Raw genomic sequence first — 24696 nt, forward strand, 5'->3', positions numbered from 1 at the left:
CAAGAAACAGACTCTTTACTATAGGGAACAAACTGATGATTACCAGAGGGGATGGGGGCAGGGGTATGGGCAAATAAATAGGTGACGGGGATTAAGACGCGTACTTGTGATGAGTTCTGGGTGGTGTATGGAAGTGTTGTATCACTAAATAGTACATGTGAAACTAATATTCCACTGTATGTTAACTAACTGGAATTTAAGTAAAAACTTAGAAAAAAAGCTCAGAAAGTTTTAATCATTCAAGCTGTGCAGTTAACCAAATATGGTGAATTTTTGTTTTTTCGCAGAAGTATTTTTACTATCTCAGTATTGCACTAAAATAATAGTTCCAAGTTTGAATTTGCCTTATTATTAGTAGTATTTACCGCTTTGTGATATATAATCCATCAGCTCTTGGGAAGTGGGTGGCAAAGTCCAGCAAACAGATTGGGACAGGACAGTTAAATGTAATAAGCATGGGACCTATGAAGAGACCCTGCATTAAGAGTTATCACATTTAATATGGGGGAAATCGCGTATTTTAACTACTGAAATTAACTTTTACTTTACTTTGTTTTTCATTATTTTAATACACTTCATCTTTGTTTTTAATCTATAAACACCTCCTTGAATGGCTTACTGTATTTTCTCCAAGCATGACACGATGGGATTGCTTTCTTCTTCATAACTGCTGAGATTAGCACCAAAATATGATTTTTAAGACTGTGTGTGTGAAGGGTGGTGTTAAATCTGGGATATCTTTGGACCATGGGCTGTTTCACTAAGTGGTTGGCTTAAGTGTGATTCTGAAAATAGGTATTTGAGGGTAGCTTAAGGACAGTCTTAGGATATGAGGTACCTAGAATTTGGGGAGAGATTTTATCATCCAGAGATGATTTTCGCCTTTGCAATATTTTTCAGTTTTGAGCAGATCCATGGTGCTGCCAGTTGACTTTTCTCCCACATGTCAAGAACCGTAGAGCTAGAATCATGTGAAATTGTGTTTCAATTAATGCCTTTTTATTCTGGCTTGAATATTGCTAGTATTCTGTATTTTAATGTTATTTTAATAATTCAGACCTCTTTTTTGGTTGCACATTTTTTCCCTTATGTGCTTTTAGAAGTTTTAAAGAGTTATTAAAGTGATTGAATATCTAATATTCATACTAGAAAGCATGTCTTAATATGTAAATTACACCTGGTAAAAACATTTGTGTAATCACTGTATTACATGATTTCTTAATACCTTGTCAGAGAATGGATTTTTAGATACAAATTCATTAGTCTTCAGCCATTTTTAAACTTATGATGCAACTATGAATACTACCAATGCCTAATTGCTAGAATGCTTTTCTTTAATTCTGTCCTCATGAGTTTGTATTTCTATTTATGGCATCCCAGTGAGCCGCAGAAAAGGTCATCAGATACAGTTTTGATAAATTAGGTTGACCAAGGATGAATGTTGGTCTCCTGTTTTATTAAATTAAAAAGAAATTAGTCAGTAATGCTTTAATATTTAATTACCTTCAAGTAGACCAGCTTTCATTTGCCAGTCATAATTTGTTTCCAGCACATAAGGTTTAAAATGTTACATATCTCCCAAATGGAAACAAAACAAAACAAAACAAAAAAACAACTCACTAGTCCAGGATAAATGCTTTAAAAGGAAGTTTTATACAGTAGAACTAGTTCCCTCAAATAGAAACTAATTTCCATGCCTGTAAACTCTGCCTCCTTTCATCTCCAAGAATGGCTTAACAGCACTTAGGTAAAAGAAGGCTGCATTCAGGTACTAACTCTTGACTTGCATCGCTTCAGTATTTTAATTTAATGCAGTAATTTGTGGTCAGATGAGTAAATGTCATATTTTACATCCAATATTTTTACATGTAACAGTATTTATTCTACCCCAATAACACAAGTATCCAAAGTAAGATATTTGATTGGCTTATTCAGGGCTGACTGATGCTATAATTTCTTGCAACATCTTTAACTTATTTTAGGATTTAATTATTTAAGTTAATCATTATAGTGAAAAAAATTATTTTTTTTTAGAGAAAAATGTGTTTTCATTGCTTCAGAGACTAACCGTAGTAATAAAAGAGTAAGTATTTTGATGAAATGGTTAAACCTGTAATGAACAGTTAATGGCAATCAAGCACTCCACTTAAAATTACCCATTTTAGAGGAGCCTGGTTGGCTCAGTTGGTAAAGCGTCTGACCCTTGATTGCAACTCAGATCATGATCTCATGGTTGTGGATTGAGCCTGCATGGTCAGTGTGGAACCTGCTAGGGATTCTCTCTCTCCCTCTCTCTCTGCCCCCTCCCTCTGCTTGCTCCCTCTCTCAAAATAAATAAATAAACTTAAAAAAATTACTTGTTTTATAAGTAATGTGTGAAAGCAATTATATAATACAGGGAAGGAACAGAGTTATGAACTTGTTAGAAAAGGGGAAAACATTTTTTTTTAATTAAAATCATGATTAGCTTTTTTGAATGCCACTGTATTATTTTAACTTTTATAATGACAGTTTAAAAACAGGATACTTTTTTATTTATTAAACTCAGATGAACAACCACATGTGGTTATTCCTCTATTTTTTAACTTCTTCCATTGAATTTATTTTTGCTTTTATTTTTTTTCAAGGTAGAAGAATGGCCTTCTTAATAGTATTTATGGACTATCACAGGAAATTGTATATCTTTCTAATTGGGTAAAATTTTTAAAAAAAATTGAAGAAACTTGGCCAATTTATTTTTGCTATTCCCAAACCAGCATTTTGCAGAAGAGTTTTTGCTAAACCACTCATATATATTTTTTGTATTACATTTCTATATTACAGTGCTGTTTGCTTCACAGAACTGCGTACCTGTCTTTTTCTATGGAGAATGTTTCCCTACTGCATAATTTCTTTTGTTTTCCCCTTTTCTAAATGTGACAGACCGCTAAAGCATACAAAATTGAGTTTACACCACATTTTATAAGTCAACATCAAAAACCATAAAATAATGCTGTTTAATTATATATATTAATTGAATTTAGGACACATTTTTATCAATGTCTTATGTAACAGCATTCATTTTAGAATTAAGGGAATTCAGTATACTTTTGCTTTTCAAAAGTTTGCTTTATACCACTTGTGTGAAAAACCTACATTATTACCTGTATTCACTAACTGAAACCCAAAGATTTTCTCTTTTATTAAAAAAGATGAAAAGGGAGGGGGAAACAAAACAAAACAAAACCCAAAACATTAAGTGTGTTTTTTAGGAAGCCTTTATACAGTGCTCACTCTGACCAGGAAGAATGGCGCCACCCAGCTCCTTCCAGAGGAACTACATTCAGCATCTGAGCATCAAGCCACCATAGTTTTGAAGTATGTTATTGACCGTCTGTACTTTATCTCAATTTATTTTGTGCATCATTAGCAAGATGTGTCCTAAGGCATCAGAAAAGCCCAAGAGAGGTTATTTTTTGGGTCTGAAAATGCTCAAAATTTTTTCCATGTAAATTAATAAAGCAAATGCTTCTTTGCTTTATACCATTTGGGTTTATGAAAGGTTTCATAAGAATGCTCTACTTTCAGATAGCCAGGGACACCTGCCTATCCCTTTGGGATTTTACAGAATTTCACTACTAAATTATTTGGGCATAAGCAATTTCATCAAACATTGAAAAAATAAGACCTTAGACTAGGGCAACCTTGGAAGATGGAAGAAGTAGCAGGAAGGAGGGAGAGAACAGAGTAGATAAACCCAGTTTGTCTATGAGGAAGACAAAATTCTTTGCAAAATACTGATGTTTCTTTCTTTCTTATTTTATTTTGTGTTCACAATAGCATCTTTGTCAGACCATAAAAATTAAAAAAAAAATTTTAATGTTTATTTCTGAGACAGAGAGAGACAGAGCATGAGTGGGGGAGGGGCAGAGAGAGAGGGAGACACGGAATCAGAAGCCTGGGAGGCTCCAGGCTACTAGCTGTCAGCACAGAGCCTGACATGGAGCTCGAACTCACAAACCATGAGATCATGACCTGAGCCAAAGTCAGTCGCTCAACCGACCGAGCCATCTAGGCACCCCAGACCATGAACATTTTAAAAAGGAATTCAGGGCGTACCTGAGTGGCTCAGTAGATTAAATGTCCAACTCTTGATTTTGGCTCAGGTCACATTCTCACGGTTGGCGAGTTCGAGCCCCGTGTTGTGTTCCATGCTGACAGTGCAGAGCCTACTTGGGATTCTCTCTCTCTGTCTCCTTTTGCCCCTGCCCCACTCACTATCTCTCTCACAATAAATAAAAAAATAAAATAGTGTAATTTAAAATAAAAAGGAATTCAGGAGAAGGGATACTGAGTGCTCTTCCTTTTTCACCTTCCCTGTCTGCCTGAAATTCTGGCAAATAAGTGGGGAAGGACCTTAATAAGAACAGTGGTCACTATTGGTTATGATAAAGACCTAGAAGTACAATGGGAGAAGAAATGTTTTCTCTACCCTTCAAGATTTTTCTAACTGTGAATTGAGAGTCAAATTGGCATGAGAGATTAATAGGAGAAAACCAAATTTAGTTTTGTATGTATGGAGAATCCTCACAGACATTCCAAAGACAGTCTGGCAACATCAGCTATATATGTCATCATAAACTAAGGAAAAGAGGGATAGTGGTCTGGGACTTTAAAGGGAAGCACTGAAATTCATAGGAAGATGAAAAAGAGTAAATGTTTGGTAAACAAATGTTTGTTGCGCCATAAAGAAGCAATGGAACACAAAGAGGACTTTGATCAAACAGGCCTTGCTAGGTTCCTCCCTGCCTACCATACCTAGTTTCTATTATAATGTTATCTACAGTAATAGCTTTCTTCCTCGAGCAGGTTCTCCATCTAAATTCTTTTAGGCATTTGGCGTGGGGAGGGGAGCAGTATCAGGACCTCTGAGTCTTGATTGTTTTTAGCTCAGCCTAATGTACACGCCAAGAGTGGTACATTTGGGAGTGGCCTGCCTTGGCCTCTGCGGTCTGCATAATATATTGATATACATATTAACGAATTAATTCATAAACTATTTAATTACATTCAGTGCATTTGAAGCTGAAGATTTCAGACATTTCATGGTAATTTTCAAATCACAATATTTTGTAAAACAGGCCCTTGTTGAAATTGTCACAAACCTAATATAGGAAACATTTTTTTAATGGCATGGTCATATCTGTACAATATGATCCAGTAAGGACAGATAACCTTTTTAAAAAAACTTATCCCTGACTGTATTGAATTACTATCTTAGTTCCACTGAAGAAAAGATTTATGTCTATAATGTCAATTTAAAAATTTTTTATAGTTAAGTGATGATAACCCCAGAAAAAGTGGACAGTACAAAACATTTAGCAGTGTTCCATAGGTTGTTGATATTTTATTATCTTTTTGTCTTGTATTTTCACATTTATTGCCAATCCTTTGGTAGTAAGTAGGGGGGAAAAGAAAAGCCTCTATGTTAAATAAAAATTCCAGAACAGTGGAATTATATTCTAGTATTCTGTTTTAAAATGGCATCACACATACCAATCACTCAGTTTCTAAATGTTCTAAAGAAATTTTTTCAAGAAATCTCTCACCCTGTTCCACACCCTCCACCAATATACACACACACACAGGTCATCAAATTGGAAAGATGAGGTTGGGACATGAGCTAAATTTTTCTGATGGAACAAAATAGTAAATCCACTCTGAAAACATCTCTTCATACAAAATGCGCATAAATAAACATGATTTGTATAAGTAGGGTCTTTATAAATAGTTTTCATTGAGAATGTGTGGATTGAATTGCAATAGGCCTTGTTATTTCCCTGTGACTATATCATATTCCTGGGCTTTTTCTTCTTTTCTTTTCTTTTCTTTTCTTTTTTCTTTTCTTTTCTTTTTTTTATGAATATGGACGTGTGCATAGTGGGTGTGTGTGTGCATGTGTGTATGTCAAACTTATTAGTTGAATTAGCAACCATCCTTCTTCTCAACCCTACTGTTTGGTATATTCTAAAATATGTGGGACTTTGGGAGTATTTTAACTTCTTTTTTTTATCTTATTTTTCCTTTGAAGTGCATTCTCCAGTGATGCTTTTATTCAAAGCCTTATAAGTTGTTTTTTTTTTTTGTTTTTGTTTTTGTTTATTTGTTTGTTAGTTTGTTTTGTATAAACCTGCTAATTTTTTTTCAATTTTAGCTACTTGGAGTGAGTCGAACCAATTAAATTTACAGACTAAATTTACAAAAGAAAACTGAAGGAAAGGGGGTGACTGACTTTATTCCTTTCGTAGTACCACTAGGAAACAAAATATCAGCATAAATATGGAGCTTTAATGGCAAAGAGCCAAAAAAAACCTAACTCAATGAACCACTTCATGCACTAATTCTGTGCCAAGTTGTGGATATTCCCTAGTGTGTTCATTGCTTTATTCCCTCTTAATTGTTCTTCATAAAGAAGAGGGATAACCAGAAATCATAAAGGTAAGATACTAGGCACAATACCTGTAAAGTCGTGTTGTCTTCTGAATCTTTACTGAAGAACTTTTATGTCTACACAGTATGATTACTTACCATATTGAGACACTAGTCTTCTTCACAATTTTTACAGAGAGAGGCTTATTTTGTATTTTCGTTGAAAGAACTGTATTTTGAAAAAAGTAAATTTCAAAAGATAAATATAAATAAATGATTCATTTTTTAAAAATTAAAACAGAGCTAAAGATCTATCCAAGCTTTTTGTTAGTATGCTATTACCAAGATTACTATTTTGAACTGAGATACTTAAAGGCCAAAGAAAAATGACAAATCAAGTTATTCCTTTGAGACTCTTTCAAGAATATGTGACAGATTTCTATCTGGTAGTTTTTGCCTGGTAGATTGAAATCTCTAGAAGAGGATATGTTTTCTGTAGTATCACTCAGAGAGTATTGTTTTGGACCATTTAAAATGTTAAACTTCCTTCAAACTTTTAGCCTATAATGAGATTTTTATAGAGTTAAGCATGGATAGTTTTTCGTTAAGACAGTTAAGTATGTAAACATGTAAGTGATATAACAGTTTTAGGAACTGAGATCATTTTATTTAATTATTATTATTGATATATTTAATCATCATAATGTGTATACATAGGCCTCTTTTAGAAGTAATCTGAATATATATTTGAAATTAGGTATATTCTCCCTTCTCTTCCTTTCTTGTGGTCAGAGAGAGGTTTATCTCTTATTTTTTTCCCCCCTCAGATTCATGGGAGGTAGAAAAGCTTACAGTGTAAGGGCATGGGCTTAATCATTGGAGGGGGCTAAAGTTTTGTGAACTAAGCAACAAAAGGCTAGTGTAACACCCTAAACTTTAGTTTTTTGGGTTTTTTTTTTCTATGAAATAGGGATACTGGTATGCCTGTAAGGTGCCATAAGGATTAAATGTGTGTAAATCCCATAGGAACATAATAGATATATCAAAGAAAACATAGCATTACTTCTTCAAAAATGAAAGAAAATTTATTACTAATTTATTAATGGCCTATTCTACTTTTAGATGGTAGAGAGGAAACTACAATATGTTGGCCATTCATCACATTGTATAATTTGGAGATTGAATGCAGAATGATTTGAGAAGTTTAAGTATGTCAGTTTGAAGTTATTTCTCTCTATCCTGTTGGTGTCTGTGGCCCTTGTGCAAATAAATTGATAAGAAGAGAGGATACTGGATGGTGCCTAGGAACCTGAAGTTTCAGATACTTGCTTCTCTGACATGGGAGCTCCCACCAGCAACCCAATGGGCTTAAAGACTTTGTTACTCATCAGGTCACTTCTTAGTGTGACAGGTGACTAATGCACATTAGGAAATCTCCCAAATTAGCTCCCAAAGTCAGACTCCCAAAGAGCTTACCTCTTTGTGTGTTCTTCTAGTTAGGATTATAGAAAAGTGTTGGAATTTTATTTTCTATGGGTTTCAAAATATGCCTCAGCACTATTGTCTTGTGAGGAAAAGTCCATTTTCTTATGATAGAATAACTAAATACTAGTGGTAATAGTATCATAATTATATATATATATATATATATATATATATATATATATATATAATATACATATATAACATTATATAATAATATATGATATAATAATCAAAGAATAGCTTTTATTTCACAAATGTTTCAGTGCTACCAATAAGCTTGTTACATGCTGAACAGATTGAAAGATGGCAGTTGTGTAGCCCTTGTTCTTGAAGGGATCATATCCCAGTCAGAAAGGAAGAGAAAGGAAAGAGGAGAGACAAGGAGAGAGGAGAGGTGAGGAGAAGTGTGTGTGTGTGTGTGTGTGTGTGTGTGTGTGTGTGTGTGTGTTTGTGTGTGTGTGAGAGAGAGAGAGAGAGAGAGAGATGTGAGAACATATATTCAAGAGTAATGTGATAAACTTGCTAACAGAGTACTAAACATAATCATTTTTATTTAAGACAATACAGAGGAAGAAGTATCCAACCTTGGAAAGACAAGGGAAGAATTTGCTTATGAAGAAATATTTGAGCTGGATTACAAAGAGGAATTTCTCTTAGGAAGTTTGTGGTTCTGACATCCTTGTTTTATGCATATGTTACATATTATGCATATGTCATATAAGAATATAATACAAATAAATTTTAAAACTATCAGTCTTCCCTCTTTTTTTGGAAAGAAAGATTGATAGGCATGATTTCTAAATATCAAAGAAAGAATGGCCTCTTGTGATAGTCTGAGTAATGGCCCCCCAAAAGAGGTTCCCATACGACTCCCAGAACATCTAATTATGTTACACCACATGGCAAAGGGGAATTAAAATGGTGGATTGGACTAAGGTTGTTAAACTGACCTTAAATTAGGGAGAGTATCCTGAGTTATCTGGGTAGACCCAGTGTGATCACAGAAGTCCTTGAATGTGGAAGAGAAAAGCAGAAGGGTCCATGTCAAAGTGATGAGATGTGAGAAAAGCTCAACTGGCCATTGCTGGCTTTGAAGATGGAGGACGGGGCCATGAGCCTAAGAATTAAGGCACTCATTAGAAGGTGAAATAAGCAAGAACATGGAGCCTGCCCTAGAGGCTCCAATATGAACTGCAACCCAGCCAACATACTGATTTTACCTCAGAGGCACCCATTTTGGATTTCTGATTTACAGAACTGTGGGATAAGAAATTTGTTTGAAACACTAAATTTGTGGTAATTTGTTAAAGTAGCACTAAGAAATTAATTCACCTCTGGAACTTAGATGAGCCTTAAGACTCTCCTTTTTCTGCTATCCTGTACTCAATTATTTACAGGTAAATTACAAGTAATAAATTAGTATAAACATCATACACAACCTTTCCAAAGGAGTTTTAGCTCCGAATTTTAGTATGCTGCTGGTAGAAAAAATAGTTTAGAAAGGAAAAAAAGAAGTAGCACCCAATGAAACAAAAGTACAGATGTGAGAATTAGCCATGAGGATCTGTTTAGAAATTTGTACTTAAGTAATGTGCATTTTAATTACTGAAGTGACAGTAGAATTCAATAACATGCAGGATTTTGGATTCATATTGGCTTGTCTCTTGGTTACTGATGATATATTAAGATAAAAATATATCTTGAAGGGAAAAAATCAATATTTGGTTAATTCTTACTTGCCTGAACTGTTTAATAATTTATACTATCGTTATACCTAATTCATACAGAGATTAATGATGTAAATGTTGAGCACATCTGTGACTTATTTTTCCCATTATGCCTACCTGATACTTAGAAGGAGCTCAGTAGAGACATAATGGATTCAATTGCTTTTGTTCAGTGTTTTAATAAGATCAGGCGAACTGGTGGATGGTAAACTGGCACATACTGCTGGGCACGATGTTCAGTGGGTTTGAGTGCTGAGATATGTTCTTGGCGCCTTTTCAGCTGATCTTGTAGTTCTTTGGCCTGTCAGTGAAATTGAAATATTGTTTCATTTGTGGTTGTTTAGGAGCTCCATTTTCCTCATGCACATCATGGTTATTAGGAAGTTATTTGATGAGGTCATTGAAAGAAACCCCGGGAAAAATAAAAAATAAAAAAAACAGGAAAGAAAGAAACCCCGGTAGTGCTTGAGAAGAACTGTAGAATCAACATACATGGTCCAGCAGGGTTCTTCCACTGGCTCACCACGTGGTTCTGGGCAGATTCCTTATCCTTGCTATGCTTCAGGTTCCCTATGTGTAGAATGGGGATAGCAATTCTGCTTATCTCATTAGCATGGCAGAAGGATGAAATGAGTTAATACAATGAAGGTATTCAGACCAGGGACTGGCTGATAGTAGGTGCTAAATAAATTTAGCTATTATTATTTATTTTATATGTGCTTGAAAATGAGTGAAACATACATTTTAAACTTTTATGGAACATACATACACACATATTCACGTTCTTCAAAAGCGCATGCGTTGCACACACACACACATGCACACACTTTTACCTCCAGCATACAATTTCTATATCAGAAAATGAAGGCAAAATGACATGTTAAAATATCTACTAATAAAACTATGTCCCCAGCTGGCTGGCTGGTGCCATGCATGGGAGCTAAGAAGGCGTTCTCTTGCAGTGTGCCTCAGAGAAAAGGCCTGAATGAGAGAGCTTCTGTGTAGCGTTTTACTCAGATCAAAGCGCAGAGAATTCCATTCCTGTTTTATTTTCTTTCTCTATTGGTCAGGATGTCTAGATACAAAAGGAGAATAAGGTTTAAAATTACATTACTGAAGACAAAATTTCATATTCCCTTTGAATGAAGAGCTCCACAATTAAATCACAAGAGTACTTTTAATATATTTTTGATGAAGAAACATCCAAAGGTGACATTGGAGCAACAGAAAATGGCTTGGATTTTAGGTGTTGGAATAGTCAAGGATGTTTAAAGATTTTCATTTGCATCCCCCAGTGCATTTTTCATGATTCAGGTTTTGTTTTTGTTTTTATTTTTTTTATCAAGTTTTAGTAATATTCACAGATACGTTCCTTGTTTGTTGTATTCTTTGTTTTGCTTGGAATGATACAGAGACAAGGAAACATGGTTTCTCCTTAGTAGGTGTATTTGGGCCACCACTAATGTCCTGGTCTAACTACAAAATTATAATATTTCCATGTCTTTAAAAAACAGATGTAGAAGATAGTATGCCCAAATCACAGTTAATGTGATTAATATTAATTTGTTAAATCCTCATAAAAACTCTGAGGTACACATTTTGATTATACACACAGAGAAGAGAAGACTGAGGCACAAAGAGGTTGAATAACTGGCCCAAGATCTCACAGCTACAAATGGGAGAGTCAAACTTGAACTCAGGTAACATTTACTCTACATTTCTTTCTTTTTTTTTTATTTTCATGTTTTTATTTATTTTTGAAAGAGAGAGAGCAGGGGAAGGGCAGAGAGAGAGAGGGAGACACAGAATCCGAAGCAGGCTCCAGCCTCTGAGCTGTCAGCTCAGAGCCCAGCAGGGGGCTTGAACTCACAAACTGTGAGATCATGACCTGAGCCGAAGTTAGATGCTCAACTGACTGAGCCACCAAGGCACTTCTGCATTTCTGAACTACAAGAGACGGTGTTTCTTTTCCATACTAGAAACTCAGTGATAACTATTTCCATTACTCTATCTTTTTTTAAATGCCCATTTTAAATGCTCTGTGTGCTGCAACCTTAGAATGTATTTGGATTACTGCTATTTGATTGGATTAGGTGCAGAAAACCATTTCTCAAGCACATATCATAATGAAATTTATCATTGATTTATGAGTGAATGACGGGAGAGTTTGGAACTATTCTTATTTAATAAGCTTTAAAGAAAAATCTTTTTTTTGAGGGGAGAAAAAATTGAGGTTTATAATATTCCTGGTTTAGATTTTAAGGTATTGCTTTAATGATATATCAATAATTGTGGCAATGGTGCATTTGGTTTTCCAATTGGTAAATTTATCAAGGATTTTCAGTGTTTAATACTTAAAAGTTATCATGTATCACAAAAATATTATCTATGACTATTTCTAAATGGCACAAATTTAGCTTTAGCTTATTCATCTATTTCAGCCAGGCATTATATAAAAGAGAAACATCTTTGGGTAAAAAATAGACATGACTTTTGTAATAAAGGTTTAGGTTTTCCAAGGAGAATAACTGAGCCAAAATGGAAGACACTTTCACCCTCTGAAACTCAGAAAGGTGTTTTTAAACCCTGACAAATAATAAAGAATGGTCTCTGATTAGGTTGCTTGGATTTTTATTCTAGCTCTGTGTCTTTGGCCAAGTTGCCTACCTCTATGGGTCTGTTTCTCAGTTAATAAAATGAGTGCAGTAATTGTAGAATCATGAGAATTAGATGATTTAATAGATAAGGCATTTAGTGTAGTGCCTACAACATACGAGTTAGACTTCATTGTTGTTGAGGTGGTGGTGGTGATAGACGGAGGAAAGAGAAGAGGAGGAGAGTTTTACTGGACTGTGATCTAAATATGCTAAATAAATAGCAGGTAAGACAGGGCAACATTGTATAAGTGAAATATTATTCCACATGTTGCAGCAGTCAACCTTTCTCTCATAGAGAACATATGGTGACTAAAGAAAATGTGCTATTTCATGTAAATGGTACTGATGGGTGGTAGTCATTGTATTAGTTTGCTAGGGCCTCATTTTAACTTACCTATTTGGAGTCCCTACAGTCATTTTCTGAGCTACTGGGGATTAGGGCTTCAATGTAACAGTTATGGGAGAACACAGGTTAGCCCATAACAGTTGTATTCGGAGCAAATGAATTTAAGACCAGTGACTAAATAGCCAACCGTGAAATGTCATCATCTTTTTTTAATGTCCCAATCTTGAAACTGATGGGTATGTGTCTTTTAGGATTGCCTGTTGTGTTATGAAGGAAATGGACTGATTATAATATAATCAGATCAAAGCTGTTTTAAAGAGTTCCAAATCTGATAGAAACTTCTGAAATAAACTTTTGACTCCATATATTTACAACTGAAAAAACCACCAATTAAAAATTCAGTGTTCCATTCAGTATTCAGTTAATTTCTGGTGAAATTTTTATCCTGTCACTTTGAGAACTGAAGGGAGAAAGTTATAAAAGCTTCCCTCCATAGACACCCCCCCCCCCCGGGAACTTAAGGGACATTGAAAACCAAGCATTTCCTGAAAAAAAAATACTCAAATTTATAAATATTTCACTAATTTCTGGGCATTAGAAAATGGGTATTAAAAATGTTCTTCAGGATCAATGGTGATGGTGTTATGGACCAAAGCCATATGATTAACAATTGGTTATTGGACACAGTTTGTGTGAGGAATTAATGTTATTCCCCATGTTGCTTTCAGGCAAATTGTTTCTTAGTACTTGATGCTACTGTATTTTGTACCATTGAGGTGTGTATATCTATGCATATACACATATATATGAAGAAAGAAGGAGAAGAGTCAATATGAATAATAAATACAGAGAAATATATATTCATATACCACACTTGCAAGATTTCTTTATTATTTATTACTTTCCTCTGGGCAAAACTAAACAAATCAAAATATTTTTGTATAACATCAGGATTGTTGTAATAAAGGTATTATAAAAATAATGTCATTTTAGTCAACAAAAACAAAAAATAAAATGTATATACTCCTTTGTTTAATATAGCATTTGCCGGAAGCTGAATTATGAAATTTATTGTTTTTAATTGAAGAACAAACCCATTCTTCATTGAAGAATGAAGTAGCCAGAGCATATCAAGGGATAATGTCCATGTTAGAGGGGAAGAAGATTTAACAGTTTGCAAATACACACCAGAGAATATTATTTTGTTATTTTCAAATTTAGTTTACTGTACAGTTAGAGGAATCTTGAGTTATCAAGTGAGAACATGCTGTTAATGAATGGTAGTGGTTGTTTGTTTTTGTTTTTGTTTTGCCACTAGAAAGAATGTGTGCCAGTTTTAAAAAAGGTAAAAAGTAAATTGAGGTGAAAAACTTTCTTTTTGTAATTGGAAAACAAAAGAAAACAATGTTTTGTATTCTGTTTTGGAATTAAGGTTCTGTTTCATTTCCTTTGGGTTTCTATAACACTAGGTGTTACTGACATTACCTTGTGCTTTCCAACTACATGAGATTCACAATTTTTGATGATAATTTTATCCTTTGTAATATACTCCAACATACACTTGTGTTAATTGATCAAAAACAACTTGAGTGGAGGGAAGAGTGTTCAGGATGATACCTAGATTTGTGCACACCCATTTCTTCAGTTTGGAACTTTAAGAATTGGAGTGGCTAACATTGCTATAAAACGCATGAAAAGTTAGATGACAGGAGCTTTGAAGATAACCAATATTTAAGATACAGAAAAGGAGGCCAATCAGAGAGACTGGGAAGAAACACACACATATCATGTATCTATAGTCTTTACTGTATATAAGATAAATATAATCTACCTAAATATAGTTCATCCAAAATGTGTACCTGGCAAAGTGGAAATATTGAGAAGATGTAATAAAATGGGACAAAAAAGTATTTCAAATAATTGTATACAGCTGCTGTTTGATAGTAAGGGGCTGCTTAAATATTAAGCTTAGGAGCTGAGTAAGTGGTGCCTCATACCTACCACAGGTTGCTGGTGTTCTCAGATTTGAGGTCAGGGGTTGTACTGCTGCAATGGAGAAATATGGCAGTCTTTTCTCATGTTGCAGAAGAAACAACTTACTCGCTAGCATTTTCTTGTGCCTAGGTGGATGTTTGGTCATTTTCTCTATTTCTTTTGGACTTTACAGTTACTTGTCTGCTAGCAAAACTAATCTTTTAAATAAATGTTGACGGAGGAATTAAGACAGCTAGTGATATTTGTTGTAGACACATGTTTTGCCTGGTCACCTGTTCTTCTTATTTTTAAAAACTTGACTTCAAATATATTTTATGTTTCCTGCGATTAATATTTCTATAATTTTTAAGATGGGTGAAAAAATATCACTGTGTGAGTTTGAAATGTTTTTCAACTCAAGTGCGAGAACTACTAGTCAGACATATTTGGCAGGCTGATTTTCAAGAGGTGAGGTAGCATCTACATGAAAAATAAGGATATACTGGGGAAAAAAAAGTTACCCTAAATTTGCCTTGGTGTGGGTGTGAGGTTTCTAAACAAAACTATGTTATCTGCTCTTGGTTCAGAGTTATTTGCGGTCTGCATTCTGAAGTTCAGTTTTAGGGTTTGAGAAACCTTTACCAGGTGGTCAATAACTTTTTGATATGAATGTTAACTTTTGATATTGGTGGTTATCCTGTGTTATGTTGATTCCATAATTCTTGATATGCCGAGGGCTCAAAGTTTTGGTGACTGATATTTTTCTTAGCTGTATAATATTGCAACAGTAAGAAAAAGCACAAAGATCTTTAAGTATTAGATTTCTTTCTAACCAACAAGCCCAGAAGTTACCGTGTATTTAGGGCCTCCTGGTAATCAGGCTAGACTTAAAATGAAGACATTGTCCCTAGGGGAAATTATACCCACTATCTCTTTGAATTTACATTGTTTTGTGGGTTTTTTTGGAATATCATAGGGCTTTTATGTGAATTAAAGAGTAAGGAATCTGAATTAATGTGAGTTTGCTTTATGGGGGGCTTTGCTAGGAACTAGCAGGGCAAAGGGAGCTCAGAAACCATGGTTACTTTCTTGGGAAAATACTAACACTACATGTTATGCTTCTGATTACTGAGATAACACAACCAAAAGTACCTTGAAATATACCAAGCACCATTCAGATGTTAGATATTGTTAGTTCATTAAAGCATAAACCCTTCCTGGCAAGACAAAGAAAGATCCACAAAAGATAAATAGAGAAATTAATTTCCTTTATCCTCTGTCCTCAACATTATAGATGTGTATTTTCACCCAGGTATTTTAGACTGCCATCTAGAATCCAAAATCTTTGTTGACATTCTGTGGGTAAACATGTAATACGATGTTAAAGTGCCCAAAAAAGAAAGGCTTTGGGTATTCAAAGATAAGTAGGTAGATGGAAGTTTTGAAGAAGTTGTGAAGAAGAAGATAAAGCAACAGAGAGCATTTGGAGCAAAATAAAGGAATACAAAATGAATTCTAATGTGATCAGCGTTCTCTAATAAGAATATTATTAATACTACTTTATAATGTTTGAGAAATCATAGAAATCGGGTTCCATCAAGCTGATCAGTAACAAGCAGCTGTTTTAATACATGTAGGAAGAGGGGAAGACAACTGATCTGATACGTATTGTAAATACTACTCTCATTTGGGGGACATGATCTTGGCTCCCTTTCATGACATCAGGTTACAGATACCATTGCAACAGAAGTCCAGAAATAGCACAACTTTTAAGACATGTTGACCAAATTGTTCAAAGTAATACAGAGAACTAAAAAGATACCCTAGAATATGTATTTTGCCATTACAGGTAAGACAGTCATGTGTAGAACAAACCGTGAACTTCAGCAAATCTTACTCTGACAACCAAATTGCTAGGGAAATAGAGCAGCAGACACCAAACATAAGTTGTACCCTCTCCTGACACTTTTAATGATTCCCTAATTATATTGTTGCATGAACTTCAATTATCTCCTCCACTTGCTTTCATTACTCCTCTTACATACTTGTCCTGAATCTGACACTCTCGAATTATTCTGAGGCTTCCCAAATGAATGACTAGTAAGTATGATGATAGATCTATTAATGTTTAACTATTTTGCTTGTCTTTCATTTCTTTTTTTTTTAAGTTTATTGTATTTTTTTAAGAGAAAGCGAGAGAGAGAGGAGAGAGACAGAATCAGAGCAGGGGAGGTGCAGAGAGAGACACACACAGAATCCGAAACAGGCTCCAGGCTCCAAGCTGTCAGCACAGAGCCCGACTTGGGGCTCGAACTCACGAACTGAGAGGTCATGACCTGGGCTGATGTCAGACGCTTAACCGACTGAGCCACCCAGGCACCCCTTGTCTTCATTTCTCACTGTAGTTTTGTTGTGAGGTTGAAACGCTTTGAACAAAGTTGCTCCTCCCTTCAAAGAAATCAAACAGGTTTGTAAAAGCTATCATAAGATGTAACTGTTTCTTTCTTGTTAATGATTAAGATCTGGGGGGTTTTTTGGATGACTTCTCAATCTGTGCACCGACAATGGGTGAGGGGATCCTAGCAGAAAGAAGCTGTATGGAATATACAGCAGGAGTTGAATGAGAGTCTTGAGGAGTCCTACTCTCAAGGGTTTTGCCCCTTCTGCTGAGGAGTGGGTATTGAGAAGACCCCCCTGAGAAGAGAGGGTAGTCTTTGAATAACTCAGAGAAGTATGCCGAAAGAGATTGCTAGTATTTAGATTTCAACAACCTTACTTACAGAAGACTTTGATTTTATCTTCACATCTGCTTTCCTACAATCTGGAGAATCAGGAGATATTGAGAGATAGAGGCTAAGACAGGGAGGTGGGGCTTAGAGGAGAAGAATACTCAAAACAGAAAAAAACAAAACAAAAACATAAATCCTGCCCCTGCTGTGGGCTTTTGGAATTTGTTGGTTGTACCCGAGCTAGAGTAGTATTTCAGTTTCAACTGGTTAAGATTAAAGTTTTAGTAGCTTAAAATACATAGTATAAGAATTATTTGTTAATTAATGTCTCAAAGTGGTTACAGATCTCCGGTATGGGATCCCACAACTTCCCAAATTTTGTACAGGGAAGAGAAGAAATGGTGCTCTGAAGTGATTTTTAGAAGGCTATAATGTTAAAAAAAGTGTTTTATTCTTTGTTGAATCCTTTCGAGTCCAGCCCGTTCTGCAGACTGGTTACACATGCTTAATTCTCATGCAGTGGATCCTATTATCATTACCATTTTAAAGATTCTGAGTCCACAAGAGATTGCAGAGCATGACATACTCTTGCAGCTAGCAGGTGGCTAAGTCAGGTTTTGAAACTTGATTTTGACCAAGAAATCTGCCCTTTTCAGCAGTACGGACAGGTGTTCGAACCAGCAGACTAGGAGACAAGATGCACGACTCTGGAGAACAGACAGGCAGGTGATATAAAAGCTCTGGGGTAGATAAAACACCAGAGAGTTAGAGCAAGGATCTTGGAACCAGGGTGTCAAAGCAGAGAGTAGAAAGTCTTTGGTGTTAGTTTAGAGGAGCAAGCCACACTTTTTTATAGCAAAAGATAGTGGCACACGGAGAAAATATACCAGATCCAAGTGACCAATCAGCAGGGTGTCTAACAGAATGGGACAAGTATGTTAGCAAACAGAATTCATTCATTCATTCATTCATTCATTCATTCATTCAAGAAAAACATGTGAATCCCTGTTATGGGCCAAGTTCCGTATTTGGCCCTGAGATTACTTCGGTCCAAAAAGCAAATAAAGGCCCCTGTCCTTATGCAGCTTCTTCAGAAGGCAAAGCGGAAGTAGAGTAAATGGTTTGTATTTAACTTCTTCTGGGTTTCTAGCAAGAAGCACAGGACTTCCCATCTTTGGGCACATCCAGACTCTTTTTCAGATCTGTTGGAAGACAGTCCACGATGGTCCACTTGAGCTTTTATATGTCTCGCAGAGGATGCCAGATCATTCCTGTACCTCTGCACCTCTCAGGATTGTTTACACAGCGAGTGAGCTTGAAAAGTGAGGAAATGCATCTCAAGAATTCATCCTTCAGTATCGGTCTCCTTATGAACAGAACTGAGGCTGCCTTACTGCTTGCTGTCAAAGTAGCAGATTCTTGAGCTCAAAGTTTCTCTCTGGTGGAACAGCCCTGCTTCACTGGTATGCTCCACGTAGACCTCTGGGTTATCCTGTGGGATCTGGCGCTCAGCGATGCTGATAACATCTGTTTCTGATTTTGCTCTGAGTAATAAGGCTCAATGTCCCCGATCCAGGAGTCTCGTGTTTGCTGTGATAATCCATGGAGCTGTGACAGGCTAATTTATTAGTTCATAGACTTATTTCCGTGCGGATTCTCCTGCTTCTAGCTTTCCTTCCATCATCACACTTCTTAAAGTAGTGTAACATCCCAACAAAATTCTATTTGGAGCAATGCAGGCTTTGTTTAAATCAGGGAATCACTCGTTAAGTGATTGTATTGGCCTGGAGAATCATTCTGTATTTTGATCACAGCCAAAGCCAAAGGCAGAGAGGCCCGTGTCTTCACAGAATGATTGTCCTTGTTTATTTATTTTTCTTTTATGTGTTCATGTGTTTTTTAGAGACATGACTGTCCTACCTAAAAATATTAACTTAGTTCATCATGCTGTCAAACATGTTTCAACCCACTTGAATGAAAACATGTCTCCTGAACAAAGTAATCTTTTATGATTATAAATAAAGATCATAGAGGTAGGGAAAAGATAAAGGAACTCTTTATCCTAAATACCTAACATAAATCTTCATAAGGGAAATATTTTATTTGAGATGAAAACCTGAAGGTGTGCTAAATATAAATAGAGCATTGGAAAATGCATCTTAAAATGGTCAGTTTTAAGGGAACAGAATAGATTTAGGCACCAGGCTTATTCAAGGTGTTTTTTTTCCCCTCAGAATAGAGTGTAGTTGCTAAGGGGTTATGTCACGGCACTTGAAAGGACAGCGCTTCAAGTTCTTGGGAAGATCAGTGAGTTAATGAAAACTGCACTTCAGTCTCATAAGCCTTATATTGATGAGTTTGCACTGTGTTTTCTTTCTCTTTGAGGAAGTGTGGTACTTGCAAACTCCTTCTTGCTCATTAGAAGATATCCACTGATGACACCGAATCGTTTTGAGTAATCACAGGCAATGATAGAAACACTATTAAGATTGTGCCTTGTAGGTGTCTGCTTATCAATTTATGGTGAATCTGGAAACTGCAGGCATGTATGTGACCAGATGTAAACAAGGAACTGCAGTGCTGGAGAGTCCTGCCTTTTTTTTTTTTTTTTTTTTTTTTTTTTTTTTTGAGAAAGAGAGAGCATGAGCTGGGGAAAAGGGAGAGAATCTTAAGCAGCCTCCATGCTCAGTACAGAGCCTGACACCTGGCTGGATCCCACAACCCTCAGATCATGACCTGAGCCGAAATTAAAGTTGGATGCCCAGCTGGCTGAGCGACTCGGGCACCCCCTTTTTGTGTGTGTGTTCTGCCTTGTAGTGTCTTCTTTAAAAATATGATTTCCAGAACTATAATATACCACAAAAATTCAGAAACATTGATTGAATCACTATATCATGACTACATGGTCCTTAACCCTGTTTTATATTTCTTACACATATGAATTTTTCTAAAGTGATTTTATAAAGCGGTATCTGTGGGTTATAAACAGACATGTCCTGGATGAGAGCATTACATAATACATTTCACATCTTAAGCTTCTCAAATTTTATGTTTGTCATGTATTGGCTACCGGATCTTTTAAACACACACATGCACTCAGACGCACACACATGCGCACACAGGCGCGCGCGCGCACACACACACACACACACACACACACGGGGCTGGGATGGAGATTTTCAGAGACTGGTAACTAACCTTTAATATGTTTGTGAAGTCAGCAACCAGTACAAGGTGCCTGGCACTTACCAAATATTTGTTGGTTGAATGAGTAAATGAGTGAAAAGTACCACAAGAAATTGCTATGGATTGAATATAGATGCTTGGATTTAATGCCTCTAGACACTCATCTTGCTGATTCTGAGCCCAAAAATTATGGTAATTCATTCCCCCCCACCCCCGAAGCAAATGCCTTGCTATATTCAGGGCTTAGTGCATTCAGTTTCAGCGGCGTAAGGTGGAGGTGTCTAGAAATCCTCACAGCCAACGTATGAGGAAAGTTAGGTTTTACTGAATTAAAAGCTGACATTTCAAATGTAACTGGAAGACTTGGATGAATATATTCTATAATTTTATATCTTAAGCTATTGAGTAAGACTTTCTGTTGCTTTATTGGTAGGAAGCTTTTGTTCGGATAGTGTTGTTTTTGTCAGATAGGAAATAATATATATTTTGTTGTCATTTCTCCTTGATGTTTTTATTTCCTTTAAGGGAACTGATTTCACTTTAGAAACTTTTGTTCTTACTCAGTATTTTCTTTCAATGTTCTTTAAAACATATCTGCCAAGAAAAATAATTCACCTTCTTGCAAAATGTTAACATTTTCAATTTTAAGTAAAAGCCACCTTGCCAACAGTGTTATTTCAAAACGTTTGATTTGTCATGATATGTTCAGTCTATTTTTAAGGTTTTCCAAATTGAATTTTGAAGTTGGTGCTTGTTCCAAGTTAAAGCAGTGTGCAATATGTTGCGGTATGACTGAGTGGAGGAGAGAAAGAGATCCAGGAATAAATATATCTAGAAGAGCACTAACAGCTAAATTCTCTCTTTTCGTTTCCCCAGCAAAGGGGATTAACCTGCCAAATGGCACCTTGCCCTCAAAGTCATAATGAATCTCATTTATGAACAAGTGTGATCATTACTTTTGATGAATACTTCTGTTTTTGTGAAGCACTGTATGTTGTTGAATAATAAATGAGTCATCTGACTCCTCATTCTTCTCAATCAGAGGTAATTTCGCTCTTAGTTCAGCTCACATAAGTATGTGCACAATGCTCAGCACATAGTAGGTTTTCAGTAGGTATTAGTAAATGATGACATATTGAAAGTCCATAAAGTTTTGCCTAGTACTTTCCTTATGAAAGAACAATTACAATGTATTGCTTTTTTTCCTTCTATCCAAACTATATGCCAGCCACTGTGTAATGAGATCTACTAATGAGTACAAAACAATGTTGTGGCCATCAGGAAACTCATAGTGAGGAACACAGATCTGTGATCCTAAGAGAGAAATGCTATGTAGGACACTAAGGAAGCTTCATCAAGAAAGGCTATCTGCTTAGTGTCATTTGCAAGTTTCTTGGAATAATCTGATTAAAGCTGCCGCTTTGAAAACTCTACTTTTTGAACCATTATAATTTCCTTTTATCCTCTCTGTGAAGCTTACATTTTACATTTAGCAAGTGAGTATGCATTATTGCACAGCAACACCCCTGTCCCTTGTCACAAACCAGTGTTCCTCAATAAATAACTTTGGTTGACATTGTGAACCTTTAGTAGATTACATTCAGACTTACAGCATTAAAAATATACATGTTGGTCTCATCTATCAGAGCCTCTTTCAGCTTTGCTATTTTTTTTTTAATGTTCTAGGCCTAAGGAAGCCTGTTATGCTAACTTTCTTGTTTCTCCTTTAGATGGGCTTAGTGTACAGTTATGTATTTTCCACAGTTTTATAGGAAATGAGTTTTATAAAGCTGGCGATCACTAATCTATAGCTTGTCACCTGGAGAAACAAGGATCAAGTACAACTGCATCTTTAAAAGCTGAAATTATATTTTACTGCCTATAGTATGCATGTGTATTATATATGTATTTGTGTATGTATACACGTGTGTGTGTATACAGTGCTCCAAATTTAGGGGATAGTCTGTCGTTAAAATGAATTCCCTATGGTTATTTCACTATTGTAATGTAATAATATTATTTATTATACTTTTTATAAATGTCTCAAAATTTAAATTGCTAAAACCCATTTTTTGTTACTATCTTCACGTATCATTTTTTTTCCTATTTAAAATATTTCAAGTCTTTTAGCTTATTAAGAATATTGAATGGGCTAAAAGTCTTTCTTTTTAACGTTTCACTTGATTTGCTACCTGTCTAGATGAAATAAATTACAAACGGTACTTCTGTCTCCTATACACTTGAAAAGCAGGCCTTTTGGGACTCATATAAAAGAATTTTTTGCATTTCTTTGTGAGGTGCTTTCCTTTTTATTCTCCCTATTAAATTGGTGTGGAGCCCAAGGCACCAATACAGAGTAGGAAAAGACTTAGAGAATTGGATTTCTACCTGAGACATTGGATTTTGAGAAATTGGATTTCTGCATTGGAGTATGAATGACAGCTCAACTCTTAAGAGAAGGGTATCCTTTGGACTATCCTTGCAGACCAATTCACAAAACCCTGGATCATTGTTATTCTTTACTAAATTGCACATTTCTTTTATTGGCTTTTCTCCTATTATCACTTGTATAACATGGGTGATGGATTAAGCAGCAACTAGGTTGTGTGTCTAAACAAATGTGATGGAATGCCAAATGACATAATTGTATGAGGTTATCCAAAGAAATCAAAGCCTGTCTTTACAGGATCTGCAGCAGAGGGACTCATTCTAGGCATGCCACTCAAGGGATACATTCAGAAAAGAAGAGATGTTGGGTCAAGTAGGCACTGAGTAGAACTTCTATGGATTTCTGTGGATATAAAAAATCGCACAGAGGGGCTTCTGGGTGGCTCAGTTGGTTGAGCGCCGACTTTGGCTCAGGTCATGATCTCACAGTTCATGGGTTCAGGCCTGCATTCGGCTCTGTGCTAACATCTCAAAGCCTGGAGCCTGCTTCAGATTCTGTGTCTCCCTCTCTCTCTGCCCCCCTCCCCTGCTCATGATTTGTTTCTCTCTGTCTCTCAAATTATAAATGTTATTTTTTTTTAATCCCACAGAATATCTTCTTACAAATGTTAAAAATGCAATTTTTTCTTGGGGCGTCCAGGTGGCTCAGTTGGCTGAAGCGTCCGACTTCCACTCAGGTCATGATCTCTTGGTTTGTGAGTTCGAGCCCTGCATCGGGCTCTGTACTGACAGCTCAGAGCCTGGAGCCTGCTTTGAATTCTGTGTGTCCCTCTCTCTCTGCCCTTCCCTACCTCGTGCTCTGTCTCTGTCTCTCCAAAATAAATCAACACTAAAAGAATGCAGTTTTCCCAATTATGTTGTCTAGACAATGTTTAAGTATTCCAATTACCTGCCTTTATCATTTTCTCTTAGAGATTTCGCTGATATATTGTCATAATTATTTGTTTTGTGTCTTTTGAATAGTAACTATCTTGTTCAATGAAGTGATGCCTTTTGGCCTTTAACTCAGTTGAGGATCCTGGGTTATGTTTTTCTATCAAATTCAGGCACAGCATTCAACATTTGAAAAGCTAATGGAGGGGTGCCTGGGTGGCTCAGTCTCTTAAGCATCTGACTGTTGATTTCATCTCAGGTCATGATCTCACAGTTTGTGAGATAGAGACCTGTGAGCCCAGCGCAGAACACTGCCCTGAGCCTATGAGTCCTGCTTGGGATTCTCTCTCTCCCTCTCCCTCTGCCCGCCCCTCCCCCACTCATGTGTGTGCACATGCTTTCTCTCTCTCTCTCAAAGTAAACATTAAAGAAAAAAAAGCTAATACGGAAGTCTGTGCCCATTAATTTTTTAGTCACTAATTCAAATCATGTTTTAAAGTTTGATTTATGATACTAGTTATGAAAAAACATACTATATTACGGAGCCGAATGGTTTTATGGAGAGACCATTTAAAGTAGGTTATATAGGTTACCAAATGATTATCTTCTTAGTTTTACTGCTGTTTATCACTTTAAATTTGAAAGAGTACTTAAGAGTTGTAGAATATATTTATTAGGAGGAGCCATAAATTCAACTGTGTAAAGTATTCTTTTAAAAGTAGGAAAATCTTTTTTAAAATTTTTGCTTCATAATCTGTGACTGCAGCTGACTAAGTCCGTTTAATTTTAGACCCATTTTTGATCCCATTCTATTGTAGCACTGCTAACTGTAAGGCGATGGCCCATTGCTGCTCAGTAGTATC

The 24696-nt window shown here is 35.9% G+C and overlaps 1 protein-coding gene across 3 annotated transcripts in view; it reads left to right on the forward strand.

Annotated features, from left to right (window-relative positions):
* Positions 1–24696, forward strand: part of KCNJ3 (potassium inwardly rectifying channel subfamily J member 3) — a 151328-nt gene that overhangs the window by 74494 nt on the left and 52138 nt on the right. Inside the window, exon 3 of one of the 3 annotated variants that reach the window (XR_003418866.2) lies at positions 11236–11320. The exons of the other annotated variants lie outside the window; for them this stretch is intronic. The gene's annotated coding sequence lies outside the window, so the exon portion shown is untranslated. The remainder of the gene's footprint in view (positions 1–11235; positions 11321–24696) is intronic. 3 annotated transcript variants of the gene reach the window in all.

The sequence above is a fragment of the Acinonyx jubatus genome, chromosome C1 (assembly GCF_027475565.1).
Source record: "Acinonyx jubatus isolate Ajub_Pintada_27869175 chromosome C1, VMU_Ajub_asm_v1.0, whole genome shotgun sequence".
NCBI lineage: Eukaryota > Metazoa > Chordata > Mammalia > Carnivora > Felidae > Acinonyx > Acinonyx jubatus.